Here is a 25,234-nt window from a genome sequence, read left to right as displayed (position 1 = left end):
CCTAAAGTTGGAATTGACAGTGGAATGTAGAGGTATTAATATCAAAGAACGAGAGAGATTTAGAATAATTACTGCAACATTCCTGCTTCTGCGAAGTTGTGAAACAACGGGGTCAGGGATAGAGTGGGTCAGTAGGTCAAGTGGGTTAAGTTTTCTGAGTGGTTCAGTGGGTTGTGGGTCAATAGAATGTGGCTCACTGCGACCCACCACCCCACCATGACCCACTCTGATCCACCGACTCACTCTGGCCTACGACCCATTCTGCTCAGTGCATTGTAGACAGCATCTTGTGAACACTGGTAAATTTATCTACGTTTTACTTTCAAGGCCTCCATTCTTCTTCCTTTTCTCATTGGTTTCTGTTCACTTACCTGAGATGAGTATATCTAACAAGGGACATCACCCACTTGTCCGGCTCCGATTTCAATGATTTTTTTTTTCGGCAGAGGACATGTATGCATTATTTGTGATGACAGAAATTTTTGCTATGGTGCATGTTTTCTGTTTTTTAATAATTTTTAAGAGTTGTGATGTGGTTATTAGAGATTACTGCAGAAGTCTCTTACTATCCTTTGTAAACGGAGTGTTAATGAAAGAACAACCGTGTAGATATATATAAGGCCTAAGGAGAAGTCGTATAGTAAGTATGACCTTGACAACAGCCATCTTGAAATTCGCCATTTTGAATTAAGGTCAAGTTTTTAAAACGGAAATAGAATAATATGATACATAATTTCGGGCTAGAGTTTAATCAGGAAGACAATGGTAAAGTTAGTTTTAAGATACGCCCATTTGGGGAAAAGTTACAGGCATATTAATTGCTTATACTTACTACGCGCGTAAGTCCCTTACCTCTGCTTCTAACCCATATTAATGACAATAAGTGCATAAAAGGTTCAGTAATACATATTACGCCTAGAGGTAACCTCGGGTAAGGGTAACCTTGACGGCAGCCATATTGAAATCCGCCATTTTGAATTAAAGTGAAGTTTTGAAAAATGAAAACCATAGCATGTAACACCTCATTTTAATAGCAAATTTTCCCAAAAAGCCTATGGTATGCTTATTTTTTGTTCTATAGTTAACCAGTATGAATTTAAAACTGCTTCTCATGTGCAACAAAGTACATTATTCGATCTTTCAAATTTGCAACACTCCTGATTTTCACCAGATGTTTTAAGATTCCAACTGGCACTTTGCAATTGTTGTCATGGCTAATGTTTTCTAAATTTATTACATTTTTTAAGAGTTGCGATTTGTCAGTTACGCTGATTTCAAGATGGCTGTCGTCAAGGTTACCATTACCTAAGGTTACCTCTAAATATAATATAAATTACCGAAGCTTTTATGTGCTTAGTATCATTAATACGGGTTAGAAGCGGAGGTAAGGAACTTACGCGCATAGTAAGTATAAGCAATTAATATGCCTGTAACGTTTCCTCAAATGGGCGTATTTTAAAACTAATTTCACCATTGACTTCCTGATTAAACTCTAACCCGAAATTATGTATCATATTACCCTATTCCCATTTTAAAAACTTGACCTTAATTCAAAATGGCGGATTTCAAGATGGCTGCCATCAAGGCCATACCTACTGTACAACTTCCACCTAGGCTTTATCTACATGGTTGTTCCGTTTACAAAGGGTAGTAAGGGACTTCTGTAATAATCTCTAATAACCATCCACAACTCTTAAAAATTATTTAAAAAATAGAAAACATGCACCATGGCAAAAATTTCTTTCATCACAAATGATGCACACATATCCTCTATCAGAAAAAGAAGTTTCATTGAAATCGGAGCCGGACAATTGAGTGATGTCCCTTGTATGTGAAAAAAGAGCTTCAGGCACTTCTGTATATTGATATTTGCAATTGTAATAATAGCAATAGGAATTATACTGATACTTGGCTTTCGAGACACACAGCCTATGAGTTTTTAAGAGGGGTTAACTACTGGGAAAAATATAATTTTGAATCACTGTAATATATAAATTATTACATAAAAATGAATGTGTGTCTGACTGATCATCACGGCCAAATTGCAAAGTAAAATGAAATGACTTTTGGTATATAGTTAGACGTTAATCCAAACTGGGATGTTATTATATCGCTTTCATTATAATACATATCCTAAGGGGGTAGTGGGGATCCGAATTTGTACAAAACAAAAAAAAAAAAAAGTGAGTATCTATCAAGCCGTTAAACTTACGGAGCTGAAATTCAGTATATTAACACTTTATTGAAAATAAACAGAACATGTCCTAGCATTTTTTTAAACATTCTCCTTTATGACGGGGCGGCACTTTCTATACTGTAAAAGCTCATTATTCGCGGGGTATATGTTCCATTAATATGCCGCGAATACAGAAACCGTGAATACGGAATGGTAATTTATATGGGATTATAGGGGATACGTTCCTAGGTGACAAAATAAAAAAAAAAACAAATACATATATAAAAAATCAACTTACTGTAATTGAAGTTTTTGACCATATTGATTAATTATTATCTGCAGGCTTAGGCAATGGTTTGAAGAATTTTGTAATTTTTTCTTGCTTGGCAGTTTTTAAAAGCTCCTTCAATTCAAACTGATATTCAGCAGTGGCATTAGCAATTTGCCTCTTAAAAATAAGACTTCGTTCCATAGACGGATCAATTTTCATAAAGAAATCACAAAGCTCATTTGCCATTCTTAAACCTTCACTAAGATTTTTCAAATTAAATGTCACGTTTCCAGTGCTTGTTGAAGCCTCTTCTTCAAGGGCTGTGAATTTAACATTTCCTCCAAGTCAGTTTCAGTCAAATCTTCATCTTGCGATTCAAGCAATTCCTGAATGTCATTTGATTCTATCTGTTCGAACTCATCTCGTCCTATTCCATTCGCAATTTCGGCTATGTTTGCACTCAAAGTTTGAATTTGCACATATTCTTCGTCATTTTCCGCAGTCAGAGCAGGCCACAGTTTTTTCCAGTATGACTTCAATGTGTATGGCTTCAGTTCTTCCAATGCCTCTTTTATGTTTACGATGCATTTTGCTATGTCAAATTTCTTCCAGCATTCCATAACATTCATATCAGGATTACATTCCATATTATCCAATACGATTTTGAAGGTTCGTCTAATGTAATAGAGCTTAAAGACCTGGATTATTCCTTGGTCCATAGGTTGAAGCAAAGCCGTCGTGTTGGGAGGTAAAAATGTCACTTCTATATTTGGATGCATAGTTTCAAGTTCGCGAGGATGACCTGGTGCATTGTCCAAAACTAGAACTGCTTTAAAGTCTAAATTCTGTTTTTTAAAATAAGTTTCAACTTCAGAAACAAAACAATTCTGGAACCAGTCACAAAAATAGCGCTTGTAACCCACGCTTTCTTATTAGCACGCCAAAACACTGGCAGGTCGTCCTTGTTTTGATTTTTTAAAGTCCGAATATTTAACGATCTGTAAAGCATCAGTGGTTTAATAACACAATCTCCAGATGCATTAGAACATAGCAGCAGTGTAACTCTATCCTTTGCTGCCTTAAATCCAGGAGCAGACTTTTCGCTTTTAGAAATGAATGTTTTGTTTGGCATTCTCTTCCAAAACAGTGCAGTTTCGTCTGCATTAAATACTTGATCAGGTTTGTATTCTCCATCAGCTACTAAGTTTGCGAATTCTTCTGGATATCGTTCTGCTGCAGCAGTGTCTGCAGATGCAGCTTCTCCAACGATTTTAATGTTATGTAATGATTGTCTCAACTTAAATTTATTGAACCAACCTTCCGATGCTTGAAATCCTGCATCTGTACATTCACCAATACAACTACCATCAGGTTCTTTAAAATGAGCGTAAAGACTTTAAAGAAGGCTTTGCCTTCTCCCGGACCATTGGACCACTCAGGGGCACCCTTTTTTGGTTGCGGTCTTCGATCCATAATGACAACGCCACTTCTATTTTTTCTATTGCTGGATCACGAACACTTTTTGCTGACAGTGAAGTTGAAGCTACAGACGACCTTATTTTATCTTCGATTTTTTTTTTTTTTTTTATCGATCGTACAGTTGATTCGTTGACATTGAATGAGCGTGATATGGATGCAAACGACTCTCCAAGGCGTAAACGAGCAAGCATTTCTATTTTCACTTTAAGCGGTAACACAGATTTTTTCGTGTCGAAACTCGTTTCTCATTTTTTTTTAGTTGACATTACTGTATAAATTAGGAAGACAGCGGTAGAGACGTGTTACTCGATCACAATTTTTGTAACGAAAGGAAAGACGAAACAATAAAACACGCAAACTGGCTCTTACCGAAGGACGGAACGTCTAATAATGTGGCGGCATTTAAAAATATACTTTATTCATTGAGTAATAAGGTTGCTTTCATTCTGTTTGTTTACATTCTCAAAAACACCGATAGCGGCGAAGGCGGCTTATGTCAAAGTCCGAACCAATACAGCGGCGATATCATTTAATAACATACTTTAGGCAAAGTTGTAATAAGGTCTATTTTACATTTTATTAGTCCATTTGACGGCGTGTTACCTTATACATGGTATAATGTAACATGGCCCGGAAGTTTTGGGCAACCAGTATATATATATATATGAATTTTATATTTATTGAACTTTTGTAAAATATATGATTAGTCGTTTACTCAATTTTGGGTAGATCGCAAAATTTGCGTTAAGTTCCTTGAAATGATGATTTTAGTATATTTAGAGGGAAATATATGGTAACATATATTTACATTGAACAATATTCGTATATTTAGCTAAAATATAATGTTATTTTAGGAAATAAGGTTATATCTGGTCGTCTTGAATCCTTTCTAGTCAATTTTCATGAATATTTTTGGCTTAGGGGATCCTCAAAAGAAATCAAAATTTTTATTTCAAAAATCTTCTCTAAAATTTCACATTTGTGAAGTCAGCCATAGTAGCTTCTTGAAGCATCTCTTTGTTTAATCTAAATTATCGGTGATTGGATCTTCCGCAATCACAGTTGTGGTTGAGATTTTCGGCTTTCTTTGATCTTGAGAGAAAAAACTATCATCATATAGTTACGTCACAATGATCCTCCAATTAGGAATTTTCTTCCCATTGTCATTGTCTTTCATCGGAAGCAGCTTGGAGAGGTGGACGTAAAGTTATCTTCGTCGTCATAAAAAAACGTGGAAAAATAGAAATTTAAAGTATTTACACCCAATGAATTTTAGGCTCTCTATCTGTGAAACAGTGGAATAGTGCAGTGAAAGGTTGCTGTGCTCAATGGACATAGGATTTTCTGCAGTGAGAGCAAATCTTTCACGTCAGACCGAGAGTGGTTTGGGGTAAGCCATCTTCCCTGTTAATGTATGGATGTTAAATCCAAGAACTTGTTTTGTGTACACTAATGGAGGCTCTCAATCCTCGAGAGCTGGTGTAAAATAATTACAACAACCACCGGACAGAGAAGGGAAGTATCTATTTTTCCATGGAATACATGAAGTAAGTTGTAGAAGATAGCGTCAAAATTATTGTTGTTTTCGGCCACGTTAGAACCTCCAAAATTCAAACCTTTTCGGATTAAATATGTTTATATCTGGTGTTGTGATGTTTGAACTAATGTGCTAACTTCGCGTCGCTTTCCCTAAGTTACATGATGTATAAACTAAAGAGATGACAGGAACCGCTCGTTCAATGGGGAGAATATTCTTTCTTTGAGTTTCAATATGGACGATTGTCATAAACAGTCCAAGAAATGTGTGTACTTTCGAGTTCACACATTCTTCCCAGTATTTATATTTATTTTGAAAAGTAAACATCAAAATTTTCCGTACTGCTAAATATTACAGAATTAAATCCATTCTCTGGTTTTGTGCTCACCTTCACTTTAGGTTGGATACGATGAAACAAATGTTTAAGCAAGGTTTCGGTTCACATTAATGACAAAGGTGCTAGTAGGACTATTGATAATGGGAGATGTTCATCAGCAGTGAAATATCCGATTTGTATTTTGAAATTCCCTCAATTAGCAAAACAAAAGTTCAGATTTGAAAACATATGCAGATTTTTTTTTTTTTTTTTTATTTAAAAGAATTTGAAAGCTGAATGAAAAGTGTTCTGTACGTCCTTGGTAACCGGCTGTGCATACTATTCTAAGAATATGTCTGACAAAGTGAATTTTCTATGTGTTAGGCTAAGTTAGTTTTAGTTAGTTAGGATAGGGATTAGGTTAAGTATAATTTTGATTTGAATTTTCTAATGTGTATTTTCTTCAGTGTCAAGGAAAATGATTCATTGTTGTGGAAGAAAAGGTGAATAGGTCTGAGCTTATACAAGAGGTCACCCTACTGGTATAAATCCTCTGTGCCGGCCTCACTTACACAACATTGACCGAGAGAAATACAAAGAAAGAAAGTCAGTATGCACACAGCCATAGAAAGTAGTACGTGTGTGTAGTATAGTGTTTTGTAATCAGTTTTCTTCGTAACAAAATGTGATGACATATGATTTGTTTATAGTCGATAGAAATTGAAAACACATGAAGGTTACCCACGAGATGTAGAGAGAAAATGTCATTCTAATTAATTTGTATACAAACAAGCTTACTCATTCAGCTATGTTAAGAGTTTTCTCAATTTCCAACCTTTGCGATTTTTTAAAAAAATTTTATTCTGTTATTTCTTGTCATACAGTAAAATTAGTGTAAATAAAATATATGAGCCGAAACACAATTTTTTCTTATCCAGTGCAAAGCTAATTTTTTAAAACTATGTAGTAAATTAACTTCAGTGGTATTGTAGCAAGAAAATGTAGAGTTTTGAAAAGCAGTACGTGAACAGTGTGACGAAAGTAAATTATCGCGTGTTGAAAACATACAGAATTGATTTCACTTAATGTGACCGGGGTTGGAATCACAGACCTGACAGAAAAATTCACTTCGTTAATAAGATCAACAAAATTCATTTTAGGCGTTCAGTTTTACGAAATTCCATCCCGTTGCGCGATTTAGAATTCAGTTTGAGATTTTTTTATCTGGTTAGTAAATACAAACATTCAGATTTTCGAAGCACTCATTGTCAGTTTCGCTCTTGGGTCAGTGTCTTGTTTTGATAGATTGTGGTTTGCAACCTATCCCGTGATGGGATGCAGACGATGAACTGCAGATCGGGATACTGGACTGCGAGTGAGAATGAACGAGGCTTAGAAATGTTCACATTTTGGGGCAATTTGAGTTCTATTTTCCGGGGATGATTGGTTTGGTGAATGGGTCAGTGAGTGTTGACAGCTTGCCCAACCTGGGCCCGGTGGGTTCGCGATCACTAATCAAGTGACACATTCACGTAACCATAGTCTTAAGGAAAGTAAACATCATACAGGAAAACACATCACTATCATCATTTTATTTATTTATTTTCATTTTTTATTTTGACTTTTTTTTTTTGTAAAAGGCGTTTACAAAGGATATTGGGTTGGATACCTATTGGAATCCTTTTCATTATTATGTATGTAGGTACTGATTTGTTCCGCGAATAAAGAAATCTTTAGCCGCGAATATAGGAATTGGGTCGCATTTTTTTAATCCGCGAATAGTGAAAACGCGAATGAAGGAAGCGCGAATAAGGAGCTTTTACTATATATGGAAAATTGGTAGTGGGTTGGTTTGTAAAAATAATCGAAAACGATCGATATTCAGAAACAATTATTAATTGAAAAACAAAAAAATACAGTGCTTCGCTTCATATAGCCATTGTTTTCTACTATAATAATGGCTGAAGCTTGTTTATTATATGGAGCGCTTAGGGCACAGGAGAATCAATCAATAAAGTTGTGAGAAAAATAGAGATAAACTTTGTACTGTAAGCTTAATTACACGGAAATTTTAAGTTTGGACTATACGCATAATTATATGGAAAATTTTATACTATTAGCATTTACTTTGGTCTACCTAGCTTGATTTGGGACTTTCAAATTTCATCCTTTTTTCCACTGAAAAGTATCAATAATTCAATAAGAAAATAATTATACCACGATAATTCAATTGAATTTCAACGTAATTTGGCCCATGACAAACACTTTACTATTTTATATAGTAAAGTCAGATCCACCGTTATCGTTACAGAGCGGTGCTTGAGCCATTGACCGTAGAAATTCAAACTCCGATTAGTTAGAATTTCACAGCTTGGTTTTATTACAAGTGTAAACTCTTTAGTCGGTAGAGAAGAGGCCGTGGATCATTTGTCAGAGTTGATAACGATGTGTTTTAGTGGGTCAGTGTGGGACACGGGGGTAGTAAATCATGGTGGGTCGTGGGTCACTGTGGGTCGTACGCACTGGCGGATCCAAGGGGGGGCGGAGGGGGCGACCGCCCCCCCAAAGGTCTGGATTTTACTTCCAGCATTTATTGTTGAAAAATACAAATATGGTATTTTCCCGACCGATTCAATCTGTGTGACAACAAGCCTAGCAGAGTCTAATCAAAATGTGTGGCACTTAGTAGTACTTAATACAGACAAATTTGAAGTTAAATACTTATGTCCCTAGTTCCTTGAGACGGTCATCATAAGCCCCAAAGGAGTGAGAATATGCTTCATTCGTTGGACGAACAGCTGTAGGAAGGAGGGTAAGACGCCTCACTCTTTGAACTAAAAAGATATATTTTAAAATTGTGTCCTAGAAAAAGGACATGGGAATGGAATCCGTATCCCGAAACTTCAAGTACCTGTACCTTGAATAAAGAGAAATATAGAATCTTACCTAAAAGCTCTCTGAATCTGAGACTTTTCGGTTGGTTGATTGATTGATATGTATTTAGGTCTTTTGTCAAAAGCGATGCTTTACAGAACGAGAACTAGAGTTTAAAGTTGGATCTGAACCACTATAGTGCGTTCTATGCTCATTCGCCGGGAATCAAATCACAGAACCTCATGCATCAAAGATCAAACATACGTTCGCTAGCTACTAGATCAACGAAGAGAGCCGTGACTTTTGGGGTTCAAACACGGAAACATTAGGAAGGGACCAGGGATTTATTGTGACTTTTAATGGCATTTCATCTTCTCTTGGGAAATAACAGACGAAGTCCTGAGCGAGTAACTGATCGCACAGGCCAAACCACTCAAGCTAGAAACTTGGAATTCGGATTGTAGATAAGATTTCTGGCGTAGGGTATCACTAAGGAATGATTTCTTGGAAATTCGAAGTGAAGGGGTGGCCATCTCTCCGAATCCCTTAAGGATGAAGACTTGAAATTTGGTATTTGGATTTCTCATTTTAAATAATTTGACACGCGTTTGAACGTTTTTTGATACCTTAGTAAAATGTGGAAAAAAGGGAGGGGAAGAAAAGGGGGCGGGGTTTGCAATTATAAAAATAAGATATCAATATCTAAGAATCTTCGAAGCTTAGAAACATGAAATTTGGTGTTTGGACTTCTCACTCAAAATAATTCAATATGCATTTCAGCGTTTTTGATATTTTACCTAGAAGGAAAGAAAAGGGACGGTTATTATTATTATTATTATTATTATTATTATTATTATTATTATTATTATTATTATTATTATTATTATTATTATTATTATTATTATTATTATTATTATAAGATGCCCATATCTCGGGATCCCTTACGGTTAGAGACATGAAAGTTGGTAGTTTAATTTTTCATTTAAAATAATTAAACATATTTGAGCGTTTTATGACACAACGTAGAAGAGAAGGAAAAGAGGTAGGGGTGGTTCACTAAAATGCCTTACGAGGTGTTTGAATTTCGTGACCGAGTTTTAGCTCAATCCAATGCTATATGAAAGAGATACGTAGAAGGAAGAACGCGAAAATTGTGCCACGGTAAAACGTAGGAGCACTTGCTATACTGTGTGAGGTCGTATGCTGAGCAAATTGGGGGTCTGGGGGCGAAACCCTACCTAGGCGAAGGCTAGTATATTGTCACGGACGCTCATCGATATCATCGTTAAACTTTGTCCGTGATTGTACTTTTAGTTCAATATTCTTCAAAGGACATTCAGTGAACAGCGAAAGGAAATGATGGATATTTCAAAATCAAATTGTGTTTAATTAATGAATTCTTTATCTGTAAAACTGCTATGTAATTCCGTCTTTGAAATCGTTGCCAAGCACTGAAGTCAGCTAGCTTTCACAATTCAACACGTAAGATCCATGCATTGACAAATATGATGACAGAAGTGAATTTCAGAGGTTTACGTCTTTACGTATTCCACCACGAGTACAGGAAGTTCCATAACCTCGTCTCGAGTCGAGTAACAAAACTACTGGGCTCTTCCAAAGTCAGGAGTAGTAGCTTCGAAAACCTATCAGGAGGAACACCTAGTTACTAGTGTGCAGTGGCGTATTTACGATTTTGTTTCGGGAGGGGCTTTGCTAACTTTCGGGGGGGGCTTTGCCTGGAAATGTGAAAATTTGCAAGATATTTCATTTACTTTACTATACTAATTAAGATTTCGGGGGGGGGGGGCTTAAGCCCGGAAGCCACCCCCCTAAATACGCCACTGCTAGTGTGGATCATATTGCTTATCCAGACTACATCAATAAGAAAAGGTATGTACCTGTTTCATATTTGTCAATGCCTAGTCATGAGTCAGTGCTTGGGAAGTTTCAAATAGACGCTACTGATCAAAACTGCACACATTAAAAACATTCCCCACAGATCCTATTCTTTTATTTCAACCGAAATGATTAATGACGAATTTATTGGTGTACAACTTACCGATGTCTAGATTATTAAGAAAGTTTTGGTTATTGCTATGACACTTCTTGCGTACGTCCCGTTCTATGTAGATCATAGATAACTCATAGCAAAACCGCAATATAGGCCTAATTTTATTGTTGTAAGCATAGCTATAATTATATTATGTTTCTAACAACTGCATTTAAGAAATTACCTAATAGAGCCAATTTCCAACCTCGTATTCCTAGTCTGGTGTAATGCTTTTTTTCTTTCTTTACATACTCAATTATACCTCTGGAAAACAGGGGGTGTATTCGTACAAAATGCCCTATACAAAGCATCAGCCGAAAGAACATGTCAACACTAAAGAGGTTGAAGACATGGCTACGGTCCTGGATGGGTACAGATCGACTTAGCGACCTGGCACTACTATATACGCACCAAGACAAACGTAGATTACGCTCGTGTCATCGACAGATTTGCCAGGAACAAGATAGGGCGTAGATTTGAGTTTGTGATGTAACTTTCACAGAGATGGACTGCAAGGTGACTAAGGTTGTTGTTTGGTTTTCGCCCGTCATGGTGTTTGTTCGTAATTATTTTCAACTCGTGGGTACCCCACAAAAGTTATGAGTCTGAGTATAAGTTGAACTCCTTGGATGTATCTGAATCGCAAACAAAGTCAAGAAAGATGAACGAACTCGAAAAAGTTTCTGAAATTGCTTTTTAAAAATCTTTTACTGAAACAAAAGGGCACAACCACAATCGTAAAAGATGTGTATCGGTATATAGGCTATATTATATTTTTAATAAACAGTTATATATTATACATATGATATTTGTTTGTTTAACGTCCCACGTGTGTGCCCGAACGGCTAAAGGAGACGTGGACCTACTGATTATAGTGGAATCCGAACCACTTTTTCGTTCAACTGTACCCCCACCGGGAATCGAATCCGGGATCACGCGCACAAAAGGCAAGCGTGTTAGCCATTAGACCAAACGGGGTCCATATTATATCTGGGATGAAAGAAAAACAAGTTATACGTACTTTATTCTCTATTGGTAATTTCGTTTAAAGGTGATAAATTTTTTACAAAATTAAATTTTAATTTGCATTTAAAAAATATCTGATATTGTCAAATAATATTGTCAGTCGGTACGTTTTAGAAAATATAGTTTGTGTGCTGTAATGAACGGAAACATCACTTTGAGTTTACATTTCTGATCTTCTTTCTTTCATTTTGTTGTAGACTTTGCTAATCTTTCAGTTTTTTTTTTTTTTTTTTACTAGTTATACATTATAATAGCTTATATTGTAATTCTATATAATTTTAATTCGTGTAAAATTTATACACATTTCGTGCTAGATCCGACAAAATTTCTGTTGAGTTTGTGTAAGAGAAAATTTAGTATTGATATTTTTGTTATTACATTATTTGCAGTATTTTACTGAATAAATTGTGCGTTTACTTTCGTAATGATTTATATGGTTAAGGAGTACTGCAATATATTATATTTATGTAGGATTTATCTTCACAATTCATTTCTTTGTATGTTAATGCTGTAGGTTAACTTCAAATCGTCGCCCTGGGTTCCTGTTAGTAGTACAGTACAATGTTTAAATGCAGCTATGAATCAATATTAACCTATCAGTATAGCCTATGATTAGTATTATGTATTAGGAAGTGTATCCATTTCATTCTCCTGTACTTGATCTGTGCCCTTGAATGCGCAAGCTATAGTTCTTTTAAAGCAAAAATCATAACATCCTTATTTCGGGGGAAAGCCACGAAATTCAAGTTCGGGCAGTCACTACTACGAGGAATAATCACGGAGCCACTAAACATCCTTGGAATTCAGTTTGAATATTATATTTTTTTTTCTTTTCAATTTTCAATTTGCTGAATTATATCTGATATAAACAGAAATGAAAGTAATATGTAAAGATTGCTCCCCTATATTTTGTCCCATTTGAACACTGTGTGCCATATTCTATTAAACATTACTTTATAATTAATAATTGTATTTTTTAAGCTACCAAGAAACTTATACAGAAATAGCATAATGTATTTTGTTATTTGTTGACATTTTGTATTATTCTTTATACATGTATACTTTTGATATTGATTTTTGCGTACACCGAATCTGTCGGTTTTTTTTTTTTCAACTGCTGTTCCATTGTTATTCAAAATATAAATGATTAGAGCAAATTGTACACTTTTCCGCTAAAATGAATGCCACAGCCAATACGGTATTTTCTTTTGTGCAAGTACTATGCAAGACAGCGCATCTGATATATTGCGGTGACTACTAAATCATGACACCGCCATGTCTCCGAAATGAAAATGCGTATTTAATTTAAATCTTCAGAATACTTTCATTAAAAGAAAAACTTAAAAATTCGGGTCTCAAAATGGAATCTGGGAATCAGATTTAGCTAAATCAGGTTTGGATACCCCCCCTCAAGTCCCGCATTCATATGCATCCGATTTTTTCAAAGTAAAATTCTGGTCACCTTGAGGCTACGCTCATCTTCCAGGAAGCGAACCGCCCCCCCCCAAACGATCCTTCTGGATCCGCTAGTGGTCGTACGCCACGATGGGTGGTGAGTCAGTGTGTCGTGGATCAAGTTTTCATTGACCCACCCTATCGTGACACATGCATAGAAAGTCCTAGATGGCTGCAAACTAAGCTGCAGCCTTTTAAACTAAATTTCCTGCGCAATTTGCTCAATTGGAGGTCGCCTCACCATGAAAGTATTTTCAATTTTAGTAAATTTTTGCGATGGGAACAATTTTGCAGTTCCGATGTGAGTTTGCTTGAATCAGAAAACTTATAAATTATACCGATTGCGACATCAAATGTATATACTGCATAGAACATGATTGCAAAGAGAAGCGTCAATGATTAGAACAAAATATTTAATTTTAGTGTCACATTTGAAATAAGATGATAAGAGATTTCCTGTTTTACGCCCCACAATGATGCTCTAAGCTAAAAAAAAAAAAAAAAAAAAAAAGACGGATGATTAATGTAAGGGAATGATTATGAAAGATTTTATAGAATGAGAATGAAGGAAGAAACGGGAGAACCTCGAAAAAAACCGTGTACACGATGCGCTACTTAGTGTTGTAAAACTTCTTAGAAAACGTCGAAAAAAGTTTTTTCAGCGAAAATTGTAAATATGAAAGGAAAAGTTTTATTAATATACCATTTCTCTAAATACATTAACTTAACTGCTTCGAATACGATTATTAAGGTGGATGGAATCCTCCTAGCCAACAGTCATGGAATTGAGTGAAAAGAGATTTTGGTTCAACTTTAAGATCTATGAGTAAATCTACTATCTTACTCATTATTAGATCTCCAAAACTATTGGATATACAGAGTGTTTTTTAAAACAACACCGACAACATTTGGGAGGTGATTCCTGACAACAAGATAAGACAAAAAGTATAGACCAAACTGGGTGCACAAATGCTTCCTTTCGAAGTTATAGGCTGCCGAAAACATGAAAAAAAAAACTTTAAAGGTGCATAGCTCCAAAACTTTAGGACCTCCGCAGTCGACTCAAGACTTCACTTAGGAACTAATATTGCGCTATCCAAAAATACATTTTTTCAGAATTCTAAGATACTCAGGCAACAATTTTTATGGAGGAAGTTTAGCTACCAGCATATAATTTGAAGTACTCACCAACTATCTTATAGAAATTGTTGCGGGAGTACCGCAGGATTGTGAAACTTGGATATTTGGATAGGACACATACTAGTTCCAATATGAAAGCTTGACCAGACTACGGTAGATCTCATAGTTTTGGAGCTATGGGCCTTTAAACTTAATTTTTTCATGTTGCCTGTAGAGCTTTAGAATTATGTAGAAATAATTAATCTCCTTGTTCCCTAGATTGCAGATGAAACAAGAGTTTGCCAGATTCGGCCCCTCAAAAGGGAGAAAGATGATCCTTGGAGTTTTGTCATTCTTCTTCAGGTCTTCGAATCTGTTGGACGTAGAACTTCGAAATCTTACATAAATATTCCCCATGAACCCTAGACTGGAGACAAGATGGAGTTGTACGAAATTGTGACTCCTAAGAGAGGAAACGGAGTCGACGTTTACGTTACAAATCAATATCGGGGCAGTTTGAGTGCCCCGATATTGATTTGTTTACTCAATACTGTTTCTTTTGCTTTGTTTAATATCAAGGATGTTTAATTTATTTTCATAAAATATTGTTTCTGTATTGTAGCTAGGTAGTTGTATTATTAACAGTGAAAATTTCATTAAGTAAAATAGAGTGGAAAAACAGTACATGTCAAGCAATAATTAATATTTTATTTAAAACATTTGGCACATGTTATAAAGCAATTAGTCAAATACGGGCCTTCTTATGGGTTAGTATAACAGTTTTAAAAACTTTCCATTATCATAATATCGACTATATTTATGACATTTGCAAACCAAAGTTATTTTTGCAAATAATTTTCTCAAAATGCGTTTTCTGGACTCTTACTGTTTTTTTCCACTCACCGATTCATACTCGTATATTCAGAAAAAGTTCTCTGTCTGCTTTTCCTGAAAAATGCTTCCTTACATTTCTTACAGCTATATTTCTTAAAATTCGAGCTCCTTCCTGGCTATCTGGTTAGCGTACGCGCTTAGCGTGGATGACTCAGGTTCAGTTCCCAGAGGAAGCTCATATGGTTCAGATATCATCATCTCTTCTTTTTGTTTGTTAACTTATTCTTTCTGTCTGTCATAGCTCTACCCAAGTTTTACAACATATAAAGGAATGCACATCACACATCCGACAATTGGAAAGAACTGACATGTAGAATGATGGTGATGATGATATTATTTTTTATACATTTTAAACAAGCGCGTTCGTTTCACAATGTAAAACTACGGTAAACTTTCAAACTATGCAATCCCCATACTGGAACCGGATATTGTATATCTACAACTTCCAATACAAAGAAAAAGTGAGAGATACAACATATTCTCGGGACGCTGAAAGCATATCAAAAACCCATTTCTTGTTGTCACTTACCATTTTTGGTATATGAAGAATAATTTTCAAAGCACGAGGAGCAGTATATTTCTACAGCTTCCGATTGCACTACAGGAATAAAATCGTAAATGGGACATATTCTAGCGATACTGAATGCATATCAAGAAATTGTTTCTCGCTAGATATTAGACCTACCGTTTTCTCACTATGACGGCCAGTGTCGAAACTGGAAGTGGTTTGTTTCTGCTACTTCCGGTTGAGGGTTGCTACAGTACCTATCCTTGGGACGCTGAAATAATTCCGAATAAAACAAAAAACTGGGTCTAACTATCTCGTACTGTGTTTGATCTATGTTGATACATGTTTGAACCGGAAGTTGTAATGATGTTTTACCACTTCCAGTTTAGTAGAGATTCGAACATGTTCTTGGGACACTTAAACAATTGCAGAAAACTGCTTCTCGCTATCCCTTAACGTTTTCGCTATATGAAAATCTATATTGAAACAAGATATGGAAACTGAAACCGAATGTGGAAAGCTATATTGGTGTGGATATCCGCATCCATACAGACCTCTAGACCTATTCTGCAGGACTTTCCATATATATATATATATATATATAGTGGCATGGGTTGGGAGTCTTAAAAAAATAAAGATAGCTCGTGATATAGTGAAATCTTAGGAATTAAATTTCTGGGCTTTCGACATTTTAGACATGTTCACTGGCGTCTCTGGCATGGAAAATTTGGGGGGGGACATCAAAAAAAGTTATTTAAATGGTACTACCTAACCCTATCTGTTTATTACACTAGTTAACAAATTTAAACTTTTTGTTTGTTACATGAGAAAAATCACCTGATCTTAAAGGAACTTTTTGCGCTATTCCGCACGGGGATGAACTTCCACTTCCCGAGCTCCCTACCAACTGGGAAGAGATATGGCCAAAAGACTCTGATGATGATCATGACCTTGATGAACCATCGACATCAACATGTACATCCAAGGATCCAACGTTCATCCCTGACTGTGTTCGCGAGCCACATTTCATCCGGCAATGTGAACTTAATGACCTAGTCCGTGATTTGCACCTGACAAAACAAGAGGCGGAACTTCTGGGATCAAGGCTCCAGCAGTGGAACTTATTGGATGCAGAAACGAACATATCAGTGTACAGGAAAGGGCATGTTCAATTTTCAAGCTATTTCTCAATGCAAGATAATGTGTGCGTATGTACGGATATAAATGGGTTGATGGCGGAGCTAGGAATTCCTTACGTTCCAGAAGAATGGAGGTTATTTATCGACGCGTCAAAGGTCAGCGTTAAAGCTGTCCTTTTACATAATGGAAATAAAAAACCTTCTATCCCACTTGCGCACTCAGTGAAGATTAAGGAATCCTATGACACCATGTCAACTTTGCTAAATCTTATAAATTACAAGGACCATTGTTGGCAAATATGTTGTGATCTCAAGGTAGTTGGTATTTTATTAGGACTGCAGTGCGGTTACACGAAGTACCAATGTTTTTTATGTTTATGGGATAGCCGAGATGGTGACAAACATTATGAAGTGAAGGAATGGGAACCTAGAGTGAATTACGTACCTGGAGAATGCAACGTCAAATACGCTCCTTTGGTAGATCCTAATAAGATATTACTACCGCCACTTCATATCAAGTTAGGACTTATGAAAAACTTTGTCAAAACCATGGACACATCTGGTGAAGGTTTCAAGTATTTGCGAGATAAGTTCCCTAACCTGAGTGATGCTAAGATTTCAGCGGGAGTGTTTATTGGTCCCCAAATTAGGAAATTAATGCTTGATGATAGCTTTGACAGCAAGTTAAATAGTGCTGAGCTAGCTGCCTGGACAGCATTTAAGTGTGTTGTGCGCAACTTTCTGGGCAATAACAAAGCTGAGAGTTACACAGAAATCGTACAGGACATGATACAGAAATACAAAGAGTTGGGTTGTAGGATGTCTTTAAAAATCCACTTTTTGCACTCCCACCTCAGCTTCTTTCCTGCTAACCTAGGTGCTCTCAGCGACGAACAGGGGGAAAGATTCCACCAAGATATAATGGCAATGGAGAAAAGGTACCAGAGACGATGGGATCCTTCAATGATGGGGGACTATTGTTGGGGACTTGTTAGAGAATGCAACATTTCTTACAAAAGAAGGAAGTAGTGTACGTTTTTGTAACCCAATGGAAGTTTCATATATTGTGATAGTTTTGATTGTCTTTTCATGACCTTTTGGTACATTTGTATTATTGTTTATTGTAAATTGTCACACTTGTAAATTATATTGTATTATATTTTATATATGTGTTTGTGGTAATAAAGCAAAACGTTTTACCTCAACTTAAGAGATCTGAAAGCATTACTATAAGGTGCAATAAACAGTACACACAGTATACATACAAACATATTTATTTCTCTAGAAAGAATAAAGCGATTATTACGAAACTTGGAGGGTTTGTTAAATATGAATCAAATATACTTAGGTATAATTTCTATGTTAGTATATGCAAGGGGACAAGATCTTGGGGTGTAAAATAAACGAAAAGGGAAATTTTTGAGGGATTTTCCCGAAAATCCCTCTGTTACGGGAAAATCGTACGTGATGGAGAAAAACCGAGTGCATATTCGAATTCAGCGCAAAATGTTCCTTTAAGAACAGGTATTTCCTTTTATGTAACAAAACCTTTGTTAACTAGTGTATCTTCGATTCCATTTTTTACCTTTCTGCTTACCTTCACAGACCCCTAAGGCATATTAGGAACTTTGTTATAATCATTTCATAGCCTGAATATTATATTCCAAATAAATATAATTGAGGAGTTTGATGCAATAAGGACGTAAGTCTGAAACATGCAGTTGGAGAAAAAAATTGTTGAAACTTTAAGTAGTGTTTTTTTCTTACATTAAACAATGTAATAAGCAGCATTTTATTCCGATATTGAATTGAAATGTTACCAGGAGGCTAAACAAGCACGGTAAAAGCCACAAATGCGTTTGATGCAAAAAAGGCGTAAACTCGCTTACGCCCTTATTACATCAAACTCCTCAATTATTAGACTATTATTTATATGTTATTTTGTCGTTAGTAAATATATTAAATTAGAATAAAATATTGAATATTTTGTACTTCAAAATATTGGGGAGACGCGTCCCCCTCGCCCCCCCGCCAGAGACGCCCATGGCCATGTTAGCCTGTCACACATATGAGGGATGACGTTCCTCGGCGACCACTACCCGGGAAATTAGCGAAGAAGAAAGTAGTAGGGAAGGAAGGAAGCGTCCTGGGAATTAGTGTTGTAAACAGAAAAAAAACCGTTCGTATTTTTTCAGAAATGTACGTTTTTTTAGAAAAAAAAACATTGCCTCTCGTTTTTTTCTAAATTTCGTTTTTTTTCAAATAGTCATTTCTAATGCATCTTACGTCTATTTAAGTATTAAATATTTTTATGTAGGTATAATCACCGTAAAATGCAACATAAATTAAACGGTAGATACTGATACGCTACAAATATTTTACAATTTACATGAATGCCATACCTATTAACAATTCGGGTTTCAGCAGTTTTCATCAATATCAACTAAGAAATAAAAGTAGAAATGACATTTTGTTTTTTCGTGAAAGCAGGCCTTTAATAAGTACGATATTAATGTCACGAACAGTATAAAATTCAAATAACTTGTCTAAAGGTAAAAACTAATACTAATTTGCCTAATAGTATTTTTCTAAATGTCATATATAAATAGATTGTCGACTAGATATATATGATATGCCGGCTCTACCATATATGCAACACGTGCATTTGCGTGGAGCGGCAAGTTTGGATGGTCCGGTAAAATCTGTCATAAGTATATTATTTAAATTAAATATTTCTTGTTGGAAACAGACTTCATGATGATGGTAGTTACATTTACTAAGCTGACCTTCTATTTGAATACTACATTCATAAATTATGTTTAGTTTGCATTTGGTCAAGGCCACATGGACAATGCTAAAGCAAATGGTTAAATAAATCCCAGCACAAATTGCTTGATTGTTGCCAAATGCAAAAATTCAGTTCTCGAATAGTAGTGAATATCTGTTCCAGTTAGTAAGTTATCACAGTTTTGATATGACAACTAGTCTTGTTTTTGTCAGAAACAAGTTCCTTATCATTGAAGATAGAAACAAGTGTTTTTAAAAAATGTTAACAGATATTGAAGGGAAATTAAGAAATAAAGATAAAAGAGCTAGTTGCACTGGAATTGCAAACTGATACATTGAGATTGAAGCTCGATTGTGAATTCAATAAAAAGGATTACCATTTTTCCTCTGCAGGTGTGTTTGCTTTATTTTTCTCTAACGTAATAGATTAATATTTTTTTAAAAAAAAGACACAACGGGATTGCATTTTTAGTAAGTATTTAAGCCTTTCTGAGTGCAACTGCACTTACCCTCACCTTTGTTGTTCATGCTGGAGTAGCATACTTAAAATCATGACTTTTAAGATTTGTTCTTTCTGGAGAAAGGGGGAGGCGGCAAATTATGCCATTGCATGGGGCGACAAATTGACTAGGACCGGTCCTGATGACATGTATATAAAAGACATGAATATAGGATGACACAATTTGAAGTAATGCAGGGTGTTTCAAAATTAATATTTGGGTTTTGAAACTTTGTAGTATCTATCACAATTAACTTACAATTATAAATATTATATTAAATGAAAGAGCAACTCAAACAGTTTTGTACGCACGCCTGTACATACATTGTATCTTCTGTCTGCCGTTAGAAAGAGCAAGTAGAAAAGATGTAGACTAGAGAGCAGAAGGCTTTTTTGTGTTTTAATAAAGACTGAATCTGTACAGTGCAACGGTCTGTGTGAAGAATATTAAGGAGACGCTTGCAACTACGTCCTTATCGTTTGCAGTTGCTACAGGTCTAAAGCCTACAGACTACGGTTTACGTGCCAATTTCGCAAGTGAAATATTGCTGCATAACAATGAAGATTTTCTGGATCGTGTAATCTTCAGTGATAAATAGACATTTCATCTAAGATCTAATGTGAACACTCATAATGTTTGTATCTGGCCGTCAGCAAATCCTCAGGAGATGGTACACTTGAAATGAAACCCCTAAATTGAATGTGTTTTGTGCCATATGGCGGAAAGTTTATGGGCCTTTCTCGCCTGTCGACTAGATGTGTGCCGTGTGACAAATGAATCTCACATTGAACACTTATAGCAAAGACTGTTTGAGGTGCTCTTTTACTTGATGCATTGCTTATAATTGTACGTAAAATGTAATAAGTACTACGAAGACTTAAAACCCCAAAATTCATTTTGAAACACCCTGCATTTCTCACCAAAAGTGTTGGAACTAAGATGTAAAACGGAGAGATAATTTTTCTTATAAAGTTATTGTTTACAACAACTATATTATTATTAGTCGAGACTATAACTACAACAACAACATGAGCTAGTAGTCAAAAAAATGTAATCAAATGTATACTCGGTGGCCCAGGTAGCCAAAGTGGCACACACTGGTGTGTCATTTGTTTAATCCGCTCCTGTGTGGACACTAATTAAGATATCGGGATATTATTCTTGCAAAATATGGTTGGACTATAGTTTATCATATTATTTTTTTTCTTCTGGTGTCGAATTTCCTTCTCAAATTTCACCCGTCAAAAATTCGAGAATTTTCTAATTTCGAATTTCCTTTACTTCTTTTTTCCTTGTAGCTTCCTTCGTTGTAGAAAGACATCCTTAAGACTTGCCAGGTAGATACCTCGGATGGATACCTAACTGTTGACATCAATTAGACGGGCCTGCGCGCAGTGTTGCCAGTTAGGGAAATTAAAATTTTCCTAAATTTGGGGAAAAATTAGAAACTTTTGTTTATAAATCCGTACCTATACGTCTGAGTGCAAGGCAACTTACGCCAATCGAACATTTGTTCTTACTTAACAAACGCAAGTACAGATCGTTACAATGGGGTAATTAGGGAACGCACGAAAAATTCGTATTTAGGTTCTAACCCTTGATTTTTCTAGTTTTTCCCTACTTTTCTGTTTACAGTAATATATTTTTGGTAATTAGAAGTTTTGTTCCTTAAATATCGTCGTGTACCAATATTTAATTTAAGATAGTTTGCGTCTGTCTGGTAGCAGTGTTACCAGCTACAGAAAAATTTAATTCCAGATTTTAGGGGGAAATTTTGAAAAAATTATCTGTTTTGTCTCTATTATTCCCCTCTTGTTGGCTATATCGGACCAAACGTACCAGTATCTGGAAGTCTCGTCTTTGCTCTACACAACGCATTATAGAAAGTTTCAATAGGATAATTAGGGGAAGTACAGTAGACCTTGTTCTCTAATTGGGAAGATAACTGTGATTTTTTAAAAGGTAGAATGAGATATTTTTTATTGACATGCTTACTTTATTAGATATCGTCACAATACTTGTAGGATATATTAGAGGGATACCAAAACTTATTTTAAGATAGTTTGTGTGTGTCTGATAGTAGTGTTGCCAGCTACAGAAAATTTTAATTCCAGATTTTAGAGCAAATTTTGGAAAAAATCCCTTTTTTTATTTCTATTATTTCCTTCTTGTTGGCTACATTCGAACAAACGTACCAGTGTCTAACAGCCTCATCCTTAGCCTAGACAACGCACCATAAAATGTTTCACTAGAATAATAAGGGAAAGTACAGTTGAGGTTTATAATAAACCATGTTCTGTAAGTGGTAAGAAAATGGTGAATTTCTGAGGTAGAATGAGATTTTTAAAAAAAATCATGCTTACTTTGTTATATATCGCCATGATACTTGTAGGATATATTCTTGGAGTACCAAGGGCTATTTTCAGATAGTTTTCGTCTGTCTGATGGCAGTGTTTCCAGCCAAAAATATTAATTCCCGCTTTTAGGTGAAAAATTCGGAAAATTTCCCTTTTCCCCTCTATTATTACCCTCTTACTGACTACATTCAAACAAACGTACCACTACCTAAAACCTTCATCTTTTCCCTACAGAACGCACCATAAAAAGTTTCAATAGGGTAATTAGAGAAGCTGTAGCCCCGGCATATTTGATTTTTGTTGTGAGGCGTAAAAAGTGTCAAAATTTCATGTGTATGACAGAATTTTTTCTTTCCCTCTTTGGATGGAAGCAAGCGACTTCAGGATTTCACTGTACCTTGTCAACACACCAAAGATTTTTTAAGGCGACTTGAACCCATATAGCAGCAGTGGTACTAGATACAAAAAATTTTGAAATTCGGTTAGGGAATTTTTTGTAAATTTTCACCCTTACATTTCCCACAATAATTTCCCACCACAACACTGCAATGCAACTTACACCAAAAGATAGCCACATCCATTTTCTAAAAAACAACGCCTTAACCATATCAATCGAATGAATGGTTTGTGAGCAATAAGTAACTAACTGGAAATGTAGGAAAACGCCAAAAATGACCTGGGGCCGAAAGGAATAATCACACAATTTTGCTAGTATATAGGTGCAAATAAACAAAAGATTTGTAAGTTACGAGGGCTTGGACTCAAGTTCTGTTGATTATTTCAATAATCTGCGACGTAAATCAATAAATAATAGTTGCCAGAAAAAAAACATACATTTGAAAAAAACATGAAAAAGAACGATGTTTTTTATTGAAAAAAAACTTCACAGAAAAAAAACCGTTTTTTTACAACACTACTGGGAATATTATGTTAGGTACCATCCCAGCATTTGCCTGGTGTGAATGAGGAAAACCCACGAAAAACCTTATTCAGATAGCTGACCTGAAAAAACTATTACAAATTTTCGACGAAGAGTCCGCACCGGGAGTGGAACCCGGCACCGCTCGTACCAAAGGCGAGAAGGTTAACTACTATGCTACGCAGGGCCAGTATAGCGAAATCTTAATAGCACAGGAAAAATTCAATAATTTACCATAATGTAGCGAAAAAGAGTTATGCCGGGAATTCTACCTTTTATTTTACCTTGTTCTTTCTTTCTTGCCTGTTTGCAATTTTATAACAATTATTTTGCCAACTTAAATCACACAAATCTTATCCTATGTAGCGATAATATTTAATTATTTGAATAACAAAGGTAAAGCAAATATCTTATCTTTAACTAGTTCAATTTAGATACATACGAATATAAGTTACATATTGATTAGAATGTATATTCATATTTTATTCTATTGTGTTTCACGAACATGCTACTATCGTTTTTACTTTAATTTTGGACATCGCTTTCCTTCTTTGCCGTTAACCACGTGCATATTGACGTTTATATCATGCTTCGTGAAAAGTCCTTGACGAAAGATAGCCCGCACCAACAACATAGAAGTTAATTATACGACTGATGGCGTCACTTTATCATCCGCGAAAAGGAAGATGAAAGAGTTCTAATGACATTGCAAATATGTGGCGAGTAAGTAGATTACGTCACATCATTTGAGAGTATGTTAATCGGTCAAGCTCGACATCAAATAACTGAAGCGTGCGCCTTTCAATGAAATTTGAACAAGGTAAGTTCCTATAAGTTTCTCACTACTCTCGTGTACTATAGCTGAAATCTATTAGAAATATGACTTTGCGTAGTTTCTTTCCTTCAAAAACCATATTAGGGTATAAATAGTGTACGCTTTTTGATAAGTGTTGTAATTAACTCTTCTTCACTGATGCAATACTCTAATATCGTGTGAAACACCGTGTGCGTGGGTTTTCTCGGGGTTCTCCCGTTTCCTCTCACTTTCTTCATTCCGCCATTTCATTCATTACTCATCATCACCGTCTCCTTTAGCGTAACCGGCATATCCGTGGGATGTAAAACTCAAAGATTTCATTTTTCATTTCTAATATCGGGTGACACCGTGTGCGTGGGTTTCCTCGGGGTTCTCCCGTTTCCTCCCACTTTCTTCATTCCACCATTTAATTCATTACTCATCATCACCGTCTCCTTTAGCCTATCCGGCATAACCGTAGGACGTAAAACTCAAAGATTTCATTTCATTTTCTACTATTGTGTGTGGGGCGAAGGGGAAAGGAGGCACGGTAAATCAGTGGTAGCCAGTGTTGCCAGAGCTACTGATTTTGTAGGAGATCTGTTTTTTCTACGTTTTACTGATCTACTGTGAAAGAAAATGAAAAGTGAACAATCTCCTGCTTTTTCCTTACTTCGAGAAGTTAAAGAAATATGTTATTATTAATATTGAATTTTCATTTTTTTCTTACATAAAAAGAGGAAATTTCTCTATACACAAAGCTATGTAGCGCAAATAGTTATAGAGTTTTGATGTACAGTATATAATATGAATAAAAGGATACAACTGTACGTCATCTTCTATATGCATGATGGTTGGCGATCTTTATGACTTACTGTAAGATTTACGAATAAGTGTTGTTTAGATTGGGACTGGGTTGGAAGCAGGATAGAAGTGAGGGGTATGCTGGGGGGGACGTCGTTACCCCACATCCAAAAATATCTATGGCGTCCCCCACTTCCTAAAAAATTACAGTAAATAAACATCGGCAA

General features: G+C 35.7%; 1 protein-coding gene across 1 annotated transcript in view; it reads left to right on the top strand.

The window, feature by feature from the left end:
• The first annotated feature begins 24,078 nt into the window (after positions 1–24,078).
• LOC145671125 (facilitated trehalose transporter Tret1-like) overlaps positions 24,079–25,234 on the top strand; it is a 71,640-nt gene continuing 70,484 nt past the window's right edge. The window contains exon 1 of the mRNA XM_081739921.1: positions 24,079–24,227. The gene's annotated coding sequence lies outside the window, so the exon portion shown is untranslated. The remainder of the gene's footprint in view (positions 24,228–25,234) is intronic.

Source organism: Thermobia domestica, chromosome 15 (assembly GCF_964235325.1).
Source record: "Thermobia domestica chromosome 15, izTheDome1.hap1.1, whole genome shotgun sequence".
NCBI lineage: Eukaryota > Metazoa > Arthropoda > Insecta > Zygentoma > Lepismatidae > Thermobia > Thermobia domestica.
Note: the sequence above shows the minus strand (reverse complement) of the source record. Positions and strands in the feature narration are given on the sequence as shown.